Source organism: Citrus sinensis, chromosome 7, assembly GCF_022201045.2.
Source record: "Citrus sinensis cultivar Valencia sweet orange chromosome 7, DVS_A1.0, whole genome shotgun sequence".
Classification (NCBI taxonomy): Eukaryota; Viridiplantae; Streptophyta; class Magnoliopsida; order Sapindales; family Rutaceae; genus Citrus; species Citrus sinensis.
Genome location: NC_068562.1, coordinates 28,845,410 through 28,861,680, shown reverse-complemented (window position 1 = coordinate 28,861,680; position 16,271 = coordinate 28,845,410). Strand labels below are relative to the sequence as shown.

At 30.8% G+C, this 16,271-nt stretch overlaps 1 pseudogene; it reads right to left on the bottom strand.

Moving 5' to 3' along the window:
• Positions 1-240: 240 nt before the first annotated feature.
• On the bottom strand, positions 241-1,730 carry LOC102624522 (protein DOWNSTREAM OF FLC-like; annotated as a pseudogene).
• Positions 1,731-16,271: the final 14,541 nt, after the last annotated feature.

Genomic DNA, 16,271 nt, shown 5'->3' with positions numbered 1-16,271 from the left:
AAACAAGGGTCCGGAGGTTTGGAGTTGTCATTAAACACCAATTCTTGCTCTCGTATTAATTACTTGAACTCAGGCAGCTAGCACATTATTCACTGCCAATAAATCTACATTCAGAGTAAAAAATTGGCTAAAATGAACTTGTTACTTTATTTAAATTAATTTTATCTCAACTAATGGACATGATGGTTAATCTTCAAGTACGATTATTTTGACAATTTGGTCTGATACATTAGGAGGGAAAAAAAAATTCTCAGTAGCTTCCCAAATTCATCAAGTCGTGAGAGTATTATAATTAAGCCACAATTAGTGACCAAACTACATGTAATGAATTAAACAAACCACGACGCTAATTAATACATCAATTGTCCCAAAAGACACGTATAGAACCCACCATCAAGAAAATGATAGGTAATAATTAAACACAGAGCACAATCACCATAAAATAAAACAACCCAATTAGCTAGTTAATATAACCCAAGCAAAACAAACTACATCAATCTTTTGCTCTATCATCTTCTGAATTATTCTAAATAAATTTTATCTCATTTTGAAGCAAGTACTTCTTAAGCAACTCAGGGTAGAAAGCCAGCGGCCGGTTCTTCAAGAAACCCAAGGCGTTGGCGAAATGAAGATTTGAAACGACGCCATTGGAACGTGTGAGGATGACTTGTTAACGTGCACACCCTGGATAAGCTGTTTTGCAGTCCGCCAACGAGCTGCTGATGAGCTTTACGTAGCAAATTTGATCTTGGTGATCACCATCTACGTGAATGTTGTATGTTCCTGTTGAGTCTGTATCGCCGTCGACAGAGTATTTCAGATTTAAGCTGTTCCTATCTTTGCATTCGATTCTCACACGAGCACCTCAAAGACACATAATATGTACGTGCACTATTGTTAGGGTTGAGTATATATATTATGGTGGGTTCTAAGAGCATAATTGAAATGTTCATGTTTTAATTTGTAAAGTTACACTTTCAATATTAATTAAACCGGTCAAATTAAGTATTATTAATCATACATGACCTGTAAAATACACAATAAAGTTACGAGTTTGGATCAGACGATGATCTTAAGTTACTTTGAACTTTATTAGAGTTAAACAGATATACTATAAAGTTGAGCTAGTTAATTGTAAACACAAATAAAATTAAAGTATAAATGTTTAGATATGATTACAATTTTGCTAGCTAGACCTGATTTTAACAAAAGAAAAGAGACATGAATAATATGAGTAATTTAGCAAATAATTAATAATGGAGGTTAGTTTCTGCATATATATACCTTGTATATAAGTGGTGGCCGAAGTCTCAAAGCCACAACGGCAAGTGTCACAGTAGACACGGCCGCGGATATGGAACGGGTCGCCGGCATTAACGAGCTCCACCAGCAGCAAAGCCACGAGTGCAAACAATAAAAGCAATCTAGCCATGGCTGCAATGGGGAAGAAGAAAGCAAAATTGGAAAAAAGTAGTGGAAATGAAAATTGAGAAGCAGAAGAGAGTGTGATGTATATAATATATGCACAAGGCTGGGGGAGTGTATGAATAGAATAAGGTGGCATTTATTATAAGACGTGTTTGGGGGCACATGCATAGATTTGAAAAATAAAACGCACTTCTTGCGGCAATTCTTTCTCCACAAGTTGATTGATCTTTAATTAGGGTCGGTTGGATCCAATCGTTGCTCCTCCTTCACATAGGCGAAATTGATGAGTTTGTTTATGTTGAAGAAATTAATTAGATCGTGGACAAAAAAAAGAAAAAAAAATTATATGATAAACCGAAACGAATTAATCGTGTAGCAAGTTGGCCATTTTGCAATTTTAGGAAGGTACTTGAATAACGAAGATTGGCAAAATAATACCAATAACGAAGGTTGGCAAAAGGAAAAAAAAACAAGAGAATCTTATGAAAGCCATATATAATGATGACAAAGGAGCCGTATGATGTGATGCATCATGCGTGCATGCGACAAGATCAGGTGATCAGGGATGATCGAAACGACCTTTCAATATTTCAACATCATCCCCAAGATTCATGTCTAGTATACATTTTACCAATAAGTGAGATCACATGTTTTTCTTATAGTAGGTCTGAGAGTATGGTGAGGTAGTTGTATTGTCAAAGTCTAACTATTAAGATGTTGGGTAACACTTGTAGTTGAGCTTTGGCAGCTTAGCAAAATTTTTTTCCTAACTTCTACTCCACAACTATAGCTTTTACTTCACAACAGCTGCACCTTAAAAGTTACAGCACATCACTCCCAAACACACTATTATTTCTCTCACAAAAATCACATGAGTCCTACTGCTGTGTTATTGTTGATGTGAGAGGGATAAGTTAGGGCCGGTTATAATTTAGTTGGATTTTTTTTCAATAAAATTAATAATAACATAGTAAATAATATATATTAATTCTTAAATATGTTTTATTTATTATTATTATTTATTTATTTATTAGAATATTTAATATGTTTAATCCTTTGCTGCGTGCCCATTGTTGCCCTCTCAGGGTTATAACTCGAACCGAATTGCAAAGCCGATTGGTTTTGTGAGTTTAACATGTTCGATTTTTAGTGTTAATCCGAACCGAACCGAAAAACGAATAACAATTCGGGTTCGGTTTGGTTCGAACTAACCGTTAATGGTACAAAGTATTTTCCCTCCAATAAAATGTTGTCCTACATTTATTCAATCTCATTCACTTCTTTCACCATCATCATCCTCTCTGCATTATCATCGTCCTTTTTACATTGTTATCATTTTAAAAATCTAATATTATGGATTGTCGAAGGCATCTTTCTCGAATGCCCCCTTGACCTCACAAGGGCCGTACTGCCAAACAAATTTTTTTTGCCAATGGAGCTTATATACGTTGGCTGATGGGACACAAATTACCATTCTCGGCTACTCCAACTCCATCAATGGTGGGTATAATTTAATTGAAATTCAATTTTTTTTTCTGGTTTTCTTTTGAAATGAACTTTTGATTTCTTGATAAAGAAGCAGACCTTTGATATTGACACTGCTGATGAGTCATCCATCCATTCAGTAAATCTTTCTTCTTTTATTTTCCGACTGTTTGTTGATATGGGCTCAAGCCTCTGATATAAATACTTCTGAAGCTTCTTCTATCCCTCCAATAAATCTTTCTTACTTCTTTTTTTTTCTTTCTTTTTTTCTTTTGTTTTTTACTTGATTTCTTCTTCTTTCATTTTCCCACTATTTCTTTATACGGGCGCAGGCCTCTGTTATGGCAGAAATAGCAAAGTTTACTAGGAGACAATATGTGTTGTCACCATACGGTGAGTTGTTCGATTTACCTTTTCTTGGTTCATATTTTGATGGTTATTATAACTTCAACGAAGAGGTGCCCTTTGAAATTCTTTTGACATTCATTTGGTTTCACTAGGTTGTTTTAGTTTATCAATATTTGTTTTTAGGATGTTAGATGGATTAAAATGGTATTCATGATACAAATGATACGAATAAGGGAGCAGCATAGCAGAAGAAAAAGAAAATGAAAGGATGTTCAAGAAGAGGTATACTTCAAGAGGAGGTATACTTCAAGAGGAGGTATACTATCTTGCTCTATTTCTCGCCTTTGTTTTTCAAGAGCTTTGTGAATTTAGCTTGATAACTGTGACATGTTTGTTAAGGGGTTGAATTCTTTTTCTGCGTGCCAATTTTTTCCCTCTCAGGGTTATAACTCGAGCCGAATTGCAAAGCCGATTTGTTTTATGAGTTTAACTTGTTTGGTTTTTAGTGCTAATCCGAACCGAACTGAAAACATAATAAAAATTCGGGTTCGATTTGGTTTGAACTACCCGTTAACGGTACAAATTATTTTCCCTCCAATAAAATTTTGTCCTGTATTTATTCAATCTCATTCATTTCGTTCACCATCATCATTCTCTCTGCATTATCCCGATTAAAAGTTTTCAGAATCTTTTCATCCTCTCTGCATTATCATCGTCCTCTTTGTATTATTATCATTTTTTAAATCTAATATTATTGATCGTCGAAGGCATCTCTCTCGGATGCCCCCTCGACCTCACAAGGGTCATACTGCCAAACGAATTTGTTTTGCCAATGGAGCATATTTGCGTTGGCAGATGGGACACAAATTACCATCATCGGCTCCTCCAACACCGCCAATGGTGGGTATAATTTAATTCAAATTCAATTTTTTTCTGGTTTTCTTTTGAAATGAACTTTCATTTCTTGATAAAGGTGCATGCCTTTGATATTAACACTGATGAAGCATCATCCATCCATTCAGTAAATCTTTCTTCTTCTTTTATTTTCCGACTGTTTGTTGATATGGGCGCATGCCTCTGATATAAACACTCCTGAAGCTTCTACTATTCCTCCAATAAATATTTCTTACTTCTTCTTTTTTTTCTTTTATTTTTTACTTGATTTCTTCTTCTTTCATTTTCCCATTATTTCTTTATACGAGCGCAAGCCTCTATTATGGCAGAAATGACAAAGTTTACTAGGAGACAATATGTGTCGTCACCATACGGTGAGTTGTTCGATTTACCTTTTCTTGGTTCATAGTTCATGAGGATATGAATGTCACTTCACTAATTCCTGCCCTTTATTCATAGTTTATAAGGAGATGCGACGGGTTAGTTCTGTCAACACACGAACTACAACTAACCTTTTTGTTCTTATTCCAGGGATTCTCTTAAGAAACGAGCACAGAACCATCCATTTTTGTTTTGGTGGTTATTATAACTTCAACGAAGAGGTGCCATTTGAAATTCTTTTGACATTCATTTGGTTTCACTAGGTTGTTTTTGTTTATCAATATTTTTTTTAGGATGTTAGATGGATAAAATGGTATCCAGGATACAAATGATACGAACAAAGGAGCAGCATAACAGAAGAAAAAGAAAAGGGAAGGATGTTCAAGAGGAGGTATACTATCTTGCTCTATTTCTAACCTTTGTTTTTAAAAAATTTTGAATACACGCTTTTGCTAATTTTGGAAATTGAAATTTACTAAAAAAGAAACCAAACCGAATTGCAAAGCTGATCGGTTTTATGAGTTTAACATGTTCGGTTTTTAGTGTTAATCCGAACCGAACCGAAAACAGAATAAAAATTCGGGTTCGGTTTGGTTCGAACTAAACGTTAATGGTACAAAATATTTTCCCTCCAATAAAATTTTATCCTGCATTATTCAATCTCATTCACTTTGTTCACCATTGTCGTTCTCTCTGCATTATCCCGATTAAAAGTCTTCATAATCTTTTTTTCCTCTCTGTATTGTCATCGACCTCTCTGCATTATCATCGTCCTCTTTGCATTAATATCATTTTTAAAATCTAATATTATGGATCGTCGAAGGCATTTCTCTCGGATTCCCCCTCGACCTCACAAGGGCCGTACTACCAAACGATTTTCTTTTGCCAATGGAGCCTATTTGCGTTGGCAGATAGGACACAAATTACCATCATCGGCTCCTCCAACACCGCCAATGGTGGTACAATTTATTTGAAATTCAATTTTTTTTTCTGGTTTTCTTTTGAAATGAACTTTTCATTTATTTATAAAGGCGCAGACCTTTGATATTAACATTGCTGCAGCGTCATCCATCCATTCAGTAAATCTTTCTTCTTATTTTATCTTCTGAATTTTTGTTGATATGGGCGCAGACCTCTGATATAAACACTCATGAAGCTTCTTTTAGCCCTCCAATAAATCTTTCTTACTTCTTTTTTTTCTTTTATTTTTTACTTATTTATTCTTCTTTGATTTTCCCACTATTTCTTTATAATGGCGCATGCCTATGTTATGGCAGAAATGACAAAGTTTACTAGGAGAGAATATGTGTCGTCACTACATGGTGAGTTATTCAGTTTACCTTTTCTTGGTTCATAGTTTAAAAGGATATGGATGTCAGTTCACCAATTTCTTTTGGTGGTTATTATAACTTCAATAAAGAGGTGCCCTTTGAAATTCTTTTGACATTCATTTGGTTTCACTAGGTTTTTTTTGTTTATCAATATTTTTTTTAGGATGTTAGATGGATAAAATGGTATCCATGATACAAATGATACGAACAAGGGAGCAGCATAACAGAAGAAAAAGAAAATGGAAGGATGTTCAAGAAGAGGTATATTTCAAGAGGAGGTATACTTCAAGAGGAGTATGTTATCTTGTTATATTTGTAACCTTTGTTTTTCAAGAACTTTGAATACACACTTTTGCTAATTTTGGAAATTGAAATTTACTAAAAAAGAAACGAGCTTTTTGAATTTAGCTTGATAACTGTGACATGTTTATTAAGGGGTTTAATTCTCATTAAAAAAAAAGATAACAGCTTACATTGTTAAGATTAAAAAATACACTCAAAATTACAGAGCTTGTAACTAAAAAGAAATTTAGATGAATAAATAATTTTGAAATGAACTTTTCATTTCTTGATAAAGGCACATGCCTTTGATATTAACACTGCTGAAGCGTCATTTATCCATTCAGTAAATCTTTTTTCTTCTTTTATTTTCCGACTGTTTGTTGATATGGGCGCAGGCCTCTGATATAAACACTCTTGAGGCTTCTTCTATCCATTCAATAAATCTTTCTTACTTTTTTTTTCTTTCTTTCTTTTGTTTTTTGCTTGATTTCTTCTTCTTTCATTTTCCAACTATTTCTTTATTGGGGCGCAGGCCTCTGTTATGGCATAAATGACACATTTATTAGGAGACAATATGTGTCGTCACCATATAGTGAGTTGTTCGATTTACCTTTTCTTAGTTCATAGTTCATGAGCATATGAATGTCAGTTCACCAATTCCTGCCCTTTATTCATAGTTCATGAGGAGATGGGACGAGTTGTTCTGTCAACACACAAACTACAACTAACTTTTCTGTTCCTATTCCAGGGATTCTTTTAAGAAACGAGGACGAAACCATCCATTTTTCTTTTGATGGTTATTATAACTTCAACAAAGAGGTGCCCTTTGAAATTCTTTTGACATTCATTTGGTTTCACTAGGTTTTTTTTGTTTATCAATAATTTTTTTAGGATGTTAGATGGATAAAATGGTATCCATGATACAAATGATACGAACAAGGGAGCAGCATAACAGAAGAAAAAGAAAATGGAAGGATGTTCAAGAAGAGGTATACTTCAAGAGGAGGTATACTTCAAGAGGAGTATGTTATCTTGTTCTATTTGTAACCTTTGTTTTTCAAGAACTTTGAATACACGCTTTTGCTAATTTTGGAAATTGAAATTTACTAAAAAAGAAACGCGCTTTTTGAATTTAGCTTGATAACTGTGACATGTTTATTAAGGGGTTTAATTCTCATTAAAAAAAAAAGATAACAGCTTACATTGTTAAGATTAAAAAATACACTCAAAATTACAGAGCTTGTAACTAAAAATAAATTTAGATGAATAAATAATTTTGAAATAAACTTTTCATTTCTTGATAAAGGCGCATGCCTTTGATATTAACACTGCTGAACCGTCATTTATCCATTCAGTAAATCTTTTTTCTTCTTCTTTTTCTTCTTTTATTTTCCGACTGTTTGTTGATATGGGCGCAGGCCTTAAAAAGAAAATGGAAGGATGTTCAAGAAGAGGTATACTTCAAGAGGAGGTATACTTTAAGATGAGATATACTATCTTGCTCTATTTCTAACCTTTGTTTTTCAAGAACTTTGAATACACGCTTTTGCTAATTTTGGAAATTGAAATTTACTAAAAAAGAAACGAGCTTTGTGAATTTAGCTTGATTACTGTGACATGTTTGTTAAGGGGTTTAATTCTTTTGATGCGTGCCCATTTTTTCTCTCTCAGGGTTATAACTCGAACCGAATTGCAAAGCTGATTGGTTTTATGAGTTTAAGCTATTCAATTTTTAGTGCTAATCCGAACCGAAAACCGAATAAAAATTCAAGTTCAGTTTGGTTCGAACTAACCATTAATGGTACAAAGTATTTTCCCTCCAATAAAATGTTGTCCTGCATTTATTCAATCTCATTCACTTCATTCACCATCATCGTTCTCTCTGCATTATCCCGATTAAAAGTCTTCAGAATCTTTTCGTCCTCTCTGCATTATCATCGTCCTCTTTGCATTATTATCATTTTTAAAATCTAATATTATGTATCGTTGAAGGCATCTTTCTCGGATGCCTCCTCGACCTCACAAGGGTCGTATTGCCAAACAAATTTTTTTTGCCAATGAAGCCTATTTGCGTTGGCAGATGAGACACATATTACCATCTTCAGCTCCTCCAACACCGCCAATGGTGGGTATAGTTTAATTGAAATTCAATTTTTTTTTGGTTTTATTTTGAAATGAACTTTTCGTTTCTCGATAAAGGCACAGGCCTTTGATATTAACACTGCTGAAGCGACATCTATCCATTCAGTAAATCTTTATTTTTCTTCTTCTTTTTCTTCTTTTATTTTCCGACTGTTTGTTGATATGGGCGCAGGCCTCTGATATAAACACTCCTGAAGCTTCTTCTATCCCTTCAATAAATCTTTCTTACTTTTTTTTTCTTTCTTTCTTTTGTTTTTTGCTTGATTTCTTCTTCTTTCATTTTCCAACTATTTCTTTATAGGGGCGCAGGGCTCTATTATGGCAGAAATGACAAATTTATTAGGAGACAATATGTGTCGTCACCATATAGTGAGTTGTTCAATTTACCTTTTTTTAGTTCATAGTTCATGAGCATATGAATGTCAGTTCACCAATTCCTGCCCTTTATTCATAGTTCATGAGGAGATGGGACGAGTTGGTTCTGTCAACACACGAACTACAGCTAACCTTTATGTTCCTATTCCAGGGATTCTCTTAAGAAATAAGGACGGAACCATCCATTTTTCTTTTGGTGGTTATTATAACTTCAACGAATAGGTGCCCTTTGAAATTCTTTTGACATTCATTTGGTTTCACTAGGTTGTTTTTGTTATCAATATTTTTTTTAGGATGTTATATGGATAAAATGGTATCCAAGATACAAATGATACGAACAATAGATACTTGTTCCAGTATGAGAAGAATAGAAAAAAAAAAAAACCAGTACAAATTGCATATCATCAAAAGTAACCTACAAATTATTGGAAAATCAGATGATATGATATATTACTTACTAAAATATTAGTTGAATAGAGAAATCAAGGTCAAAGAAGATCTCTTGTTTAGTTGATTTAAATTGTTGATCTCAAGAAAGTTAACTAAAAAGAAGGCATTGCAATCGGAGAAAAAATTGAACAACTTCAACATTTTCATGATTAGTGAGAGCAAAGGGGATTTAGGAAGTATAGTTGTTGGATTCGTATTTATATTTATGCTATCACCATGCGACCTTCTGTTAATTGCATACAATATACAGGTCAAACCCGCCAAAATGAATATACACGTCCAACCTACCAAAATGAAAAATCAAAAACAGTAATTATATTAAGCATAAATAGAGGTGCTTTCTTCCCAATTGATTTAAAAAAACGACAGAAGTAAAATAAAAAATAAGTATTAGAAGGAACAGTTTTACCAATAAGTACTCCTCATATATATTCCAGAAATAAAAATTTCTTTCAAATAATTGCACATTCATAAAGTGTAGTCTTGGAGCCCGTAATTCATATAAAAAAAGGGTGCAATGGAATGATAATGTAAAGAGAAATTGTATTCTCTCCTCTTCTAAAATTAATATATACTACTTATATCTTACTGTTTTCATAATATCCAAAAACTCCATGGCACCAAAAAAATTGAAGGAAAAGAGGGGTAAATGTGTAATTTGATTGATAATTTATCTTGAAAACATAAAATATATATTTATTATGAGAAACATATTTTAACAATTACAAAAAGTACAAGAAAAATATCTTTTAACTAATTTTTTATTCACATCGAAATATATATTTCTTATTTTTACTACTTAAAATTTTTTTTAATTTATATGATTTATTTAATTTGTAGTAAATATGAATAAAAGTGTATTTAAAAATAATATGATATTCAGAGCAACAGAACTGATTATCGCTACAACAATATTAGTCTATAACGACAAAATTTTTAGTAAAGGAACTAAGTTTCATCACCAAAATCAAAGCATAAAAATAATATTTAATTCCTATTTTTAGCAACGACAAATTTGTCGCTAAAAAAAAAATAATGCGACCAACATTTTTTTCGTCGCCAAAAAAGTTTAACAGTAAAAAATATGTTGTGCTTATACCTTTAATGATGAAATTTTGACACATTATAGCCAAAAATTTCATTGCAAAAAATATATTTAGCCACAAAAAATGTGCTATATAGCGAAGATTTTTTTATTGGTAAAGAAATTTATAGCAACGAAATATATTTTGTCGTAAAAGGCATTTTTAGTGACGAATCTTTTCTTCGCCAAATATCAATTGGAATTAAATTTTATTGCGCTTAGATAAAAGTCATTGCTGAAGAACACTATGGCGACGAAAATGGATTTGTCGCTAAAAGTGGTTTTAGCGACCAAAAAAGTTTGTCGCGAAAACTATTTAGGATGCCAAAGAATAGCAACGAACTAATTGTCATCGCAAAAAATAGTTTTAGCGACAAAAAATTTTTGTTGGTAAAATTGTTTGACATGTAAAAAAATAGGTTTTAACAACAAAATAAGTTAAAGGTTTACAAGATAGTCGAAAATCAAAGGTTCAACTAGTGAGAAATTACAATAATAAAGTTAAAGGTTTAATAAATAATAGCATTTTTAATGAGGGACACTAAGACCCCTTTTTTACTATAATGCCCTTTGACTCTATAAATCTCTAAAAAAATAACCCCAAAATTTTATAAATGGAAATATGGCATTTAAATTAATGTAATAATATATGCATTTAAAAAAATTAATATTTAATTTTTTTTAATATTTTCTATCCATTAGACCTATTTTATTATATTAAAATAATTTTTAATAATAGATAGAAACATAATATTAAAATAAATAAATTTAAATTTAAATTACTTTGAATATTATGTAAAAGTTAATTCATATATTATTAATATAGAGATTTTTTATTGTAAAATCTATTTAACCCAAAGATTTATTTAAAATCTTTATAGTTTTATAAATATATTATTAAAATAAATATAATAATTTAAAATTTTAATATTATTTTAAATGTAAAAAATAATTTAATATTATTAGTCTACTAGATAGATTATATTATTAATATTAAATTTGTGTTAATTAAAAACTTTTAAAGTTAATTTTCTAATTGATATAGTCATAGGGTATGATGGGCAAGAAGGGGTGGTCTTGGTGCCCTATTTTTAAAATTTAGGGTACTTGTGACTATTTCCCCAAATCTTGGGAGTATAGGTATCTTTTTTCCTAGAATTAAGAACTCAATGATATCGAATGAAGTGTACAAAATTAAAGCAAACTTAAAAAAAAAAACTCTAAACTTGGTTTAGCAGTAAATCTTATTAATTTAACATTAACTTATCCAATAGTTACAGCTAAAGCTGCTTCCCATAACCTTTAGATGGTGCACTGATGTTCACTAGTTCCAGTACAAGAAGAATAGAAAAAAAAAAGTCAGTGCAAATTGCATATAATCAAAAGTAACCTACAAATTATTGGAAAATTAGATGATATGATATATTACTTACCGAATTATTAGTTGAGTAGAGAAATCAAGGTCAAAGAAGATCTCTTGTTTAGTTGATGATTCAAATTGTTGATCTCAAGAAAGCTAACTGAAAAGAAAGCATTGCAATCGGAGGAAAAAACTGAACAACTTCAACGTTTTCATGATTAGTGAGAGCAAAGGGGATTTAGGAAGTATGGTTGTTGGATTCGTATTTATATTTATGCTATCATCATGCGACCTTCTGTTAATTGCATACAATATGCATGTCAAACCTATCAAAATGAAAAATCAAAAACATTAATTGTATTAAGCATAAATAGAGGTTTTTTTCCCAATTGATTAAAAAAAATGGCAGAAGTAAAAACAAAAATAAGTATCAAGAAAAAAAAAAGTTTTACCAATAAGTACTCCTCGTACATATTCAAGAAATAAGTTTGTTTCAAATAATTGCACGTTCACAAAGTGTAGTCATGGAGCCCATAATTCATATAAAAGAAGGGCCCAACAGAATGATAATGTAAAGCAAAATTGCTAATTTTCTCCTCTACTGAAAGTAATATATATCATTTATCTCTCACTATTTTTATAATATCCAAAAACCCGTGGCATAAAAAAATTTAAAGGAAAAGATGGGTAAATGGGTAATTTTTGATAATTTATCTTGAAAACATAAAATATATATTTATTATGAGAAAAATATTTTAAAATTTTTTAAAAAGTACAAGAAAAAATATCTTGTTAGTAATTTTTTATTCACATCGAAGTATATATTTTTTTATTTTTACTACTTAAATTTTTTGTTTTTATTTCCATTTATATGATTTATTTAATTTGTAGTAAACATGAATAAAAGTGTATTTAAAAACAATATAATATTTAGAGCGACAAAACTAATTAATACATTTTGTTTGCATGAGTTTAAGCTTGATATTCTAAAGGATGTTGAAGATACTGCGTTTGATAATGGAGTCTGGAACTATGATGAGGATGAGTAGCAGGTGGACATTTTCTGAGGATGAGGTGCTATTTTGTTGCAATGGTTGTTCATTCTTTGTCTCAGCTAATGAATTTTGGGGGCTTAAAAAGAATGGGAGAATTATGATGGTCGGGAACTCTCACAATTTTCAAGCTATGCTAAAGATTACCAACTTGGCTGAAGAAGAGAATTTGGGCTTGATTCTTCGCTGAATGTAATTAGCTAGGGTTATCTCTCTTTCCCTTTTTTCCCCCCTAGTCTTTTAATAACGAATGAATCATATGCGAGCTTGAGTTTTGGTTTTAGTGCAACCTTTGTTGGATATTGTGGTTTTTATATTTTTTCTTTATTCTTTGATGTGCGTTTGTCAGATTTTTCTTCACTCTAAATTTAAGCGTTACCTCCTTGACTATAGGTGTTTTTTTAGTTTAAAACACTCTCTTACCATTGAGATTTTACTAAAAGAGGGAAAAAAAAATGAAGCATGGAACGTCTCTTTTGAATTGAATTGCCCCAATATCAATGTAAGAGTACCTCGATGGATGACATCAAGGTTATGAATTATGAGTACTCTACTGAATTTTACTTAGGGTTGTATCATTAATGCTTTCCCAAAATAGCATTAAGAAAAATTTTATCACTCGATATTTTTTCAATAAAATGAAAATTAAAGCCAGATTTGGGCAATGAATGGTCTTGACAGCGTATGGTCAACTCATCATTAATGCCTTGTAATAATTAATTCCCAGCTGAAGAAGGAAGAAATTAATGCTGCGTTTACTAAACTGGAATCGAAATGGGTATGAATGAGAATGAGTTAGATGGTTATAGGGAATGAGAATCAAAATAAGTTGTTTACTTGAACTATAAGAATCGAAATCGGAATGAGCTGGATTGCTATTAATGTGTTTACTTTGTCTTAGAATCGGAATCGGAATCGGAATGAATTAGATTGTAACAAATTACTAAAAAGTACTTAATAGATTATTGTCATAATTATTATTAACTAATATATTAATTAATTGTAAAAATTTTAATTAATTATAATAACTATATTATAAATTATTATAAAAATATATTAACTAATAATATTAATATTAATTACTTAATTAAAATAATATATTAATTATTATGATTATTTATTCAAAAATTATTATTATGAATAATTGTTTTTTAATAATATATTAATATATTAATTAGTAGTAATAATTATATTATTTATTTAATTAATAATATTAATTTTATTTATTTATTAATTAATTATAATATATGAATTAATTATAATAATTATATTAATAATTATTATAATAGTATATTAATTAATTAATTACAATAATAGTATATTAATTAATTAATTACAATAATAATATATTAATTATTGTGATTATTTATTCAAAAATTATAATTGTTAATAATTATTTTAAATATATTAAGATATTAATTATTAGTAATAAATATATTATTTAATTAATAATAATATATGAATTAATTATTATAATAATAATTATAATAGTATATTAATTAATTAATAATATTAATATTAATTATTGTGATTATTTATTCGGGAACAATAAATATTAATATATTATTGTTAATAATATATTAATATATTAATTAATAGTAATAATAATATTAGTTCATTAATAATAATATATAAATTAATTATATTGATAATTATTATAATAGTATATTAATTAATTAAAATAAAAATAATAAATTAATTATTGTGATTCTTTATTCAAAAATAATAATTAATAATTATTATTATTAATATGTTAATATATTAATTAATAGTAATAATTAATTAATTAACTATAATAATATATTAATTATTGTGATTATTTATTCAAGAACTATAATTTTTAATAATTATAGTTAATAATATATTTATATATTAATTAATCATAATATATTAATTAATTAATTATAATATTATATTAATTAATTATAAAAGAGAACAAAGTGGGCGTTTTCAATTTTGGGGGAGGCAAAATGGTTAATCCCGGAAATGGGAGACTCATTCCCACCTCCCCCCATGGGAATCAATCTCTCATTCCCCATTCCCAAATAGTGGTAGACCCCACCATTCTGATTCCGATTCCTGCTCCATATTTGCAAAGTAAACACTATCAATCATTTCGATTCCCGATTCAAATTCTCCAATTCAACAAGTAAACGCGCCATAAATCAGGCAATTGACACCCCAACAAGGATTCTTTCGTTTTAAATAGAAGATGAGTTTCCTATTGTTTCTTTAATTTAATTTAGTTTCGTAGGGTCTCTTTAATTGATTCATTGAAATATTCGACAATTAAAAAAATACAGTCGCCCAATTGACCAAAATCTTGCTTCCTTGTTTTCTAAGTTAGGTTTAGCCATGTATAGGGACTGGAGCAGTCTGCCGAAGGACATACTATAGGAAATCTCAAAACGCATGCCCATCATCTCACGAACCGGTGACACCTTCGTCTGCGGGCCGTTCGTCGAACATTCCGGCAAGTATTTCCGCTTTCTCCAAAATGTAGACTTAAGCTTCCTCTTCCCCCTGGGGCCCACCCTAGCCTACTTCACGGCGATGGCCATCTTTTGCTCAGACAGTCCTCTGTTGTTTATGCCATCGAACCTCTTCACAAAACCACCAAACGGCACAACAAAACCACAAATACGTGGTTGGTTAAAGTACAAGTGTTAAGTTGTGGCAAAGTGCGAGTCAGGAATGTTCTTAATGGACATCCTTACATGAAGCATACTCGTCCGCCAAGAAGTTGCTGCCCAAGTTTTTGAACTTATTGGATTATCGGGTTAAAGGATTAACTATAGCGTATGGACTTGACTACGTTCAGCATAATGCTGCTCATGAAGCTGACTCTCGTGTTATGAGTACGGTTTCTTTTTAAAAAGTGATTGTTTCTTCGTGTCTTGACGAAATTGATGATGATGGATTTGTGATTATAGCTATCAATGATGGAGGCAAACTCTGGCGTGGAGAAGCATTCAATTTGAAGATGAGACCTCGATCTTTGTAGATATTGTTTATCGTGATGAAAAATTTTACGCTTTGAGCGCCGATGGTCTCATTCTCTCCGTGGATCCTAAAACCTAGGACGTGACTAAAGGTGCGTTTGGGATTGAGGTGCTGTAGATTTTAAGTTACAGCTGCTGTGAAAAAAAAAATTGTAATTATGAAACAAAAGTTAATAATATATAGTAAATATAAATTTTAATAAAATTATTAAAGATATAATAAATTTTATATTATACAAGTGAAAAATCATATCAACATAGCTTAAAAGCTACAGCAGTTAGTGTTTACCAAACACTTTAGTGCTGTAGCTTGCCCAACCTCAATCCCAAACGCACCCTAAAGATGCTAGTTTTGCACTTCTCGGTAAATGTGGTACGTGTATGTACTTGGTGGAGTCGCCTAAGAAACTGTTTTTAATTTATTTGGAAGATTACTTGAAAAAGGGCGATGATGGAGATGACATTGAGAAGGACAAAAATGAATGCCTATTTCGTTTGTTTGTGTTGAAGGTTGGTTGATATTGAGAAAGATCTTGATTGGAAGGATTATGATGAGTACGATTGTTGGATAATTGCTCGTACGGTGCCCACTTTGGAGGATGAGGTATGGTTTTGTTGCAACAACTGTTCATTTTTTGTCTCTGCTAATGAGTTTTT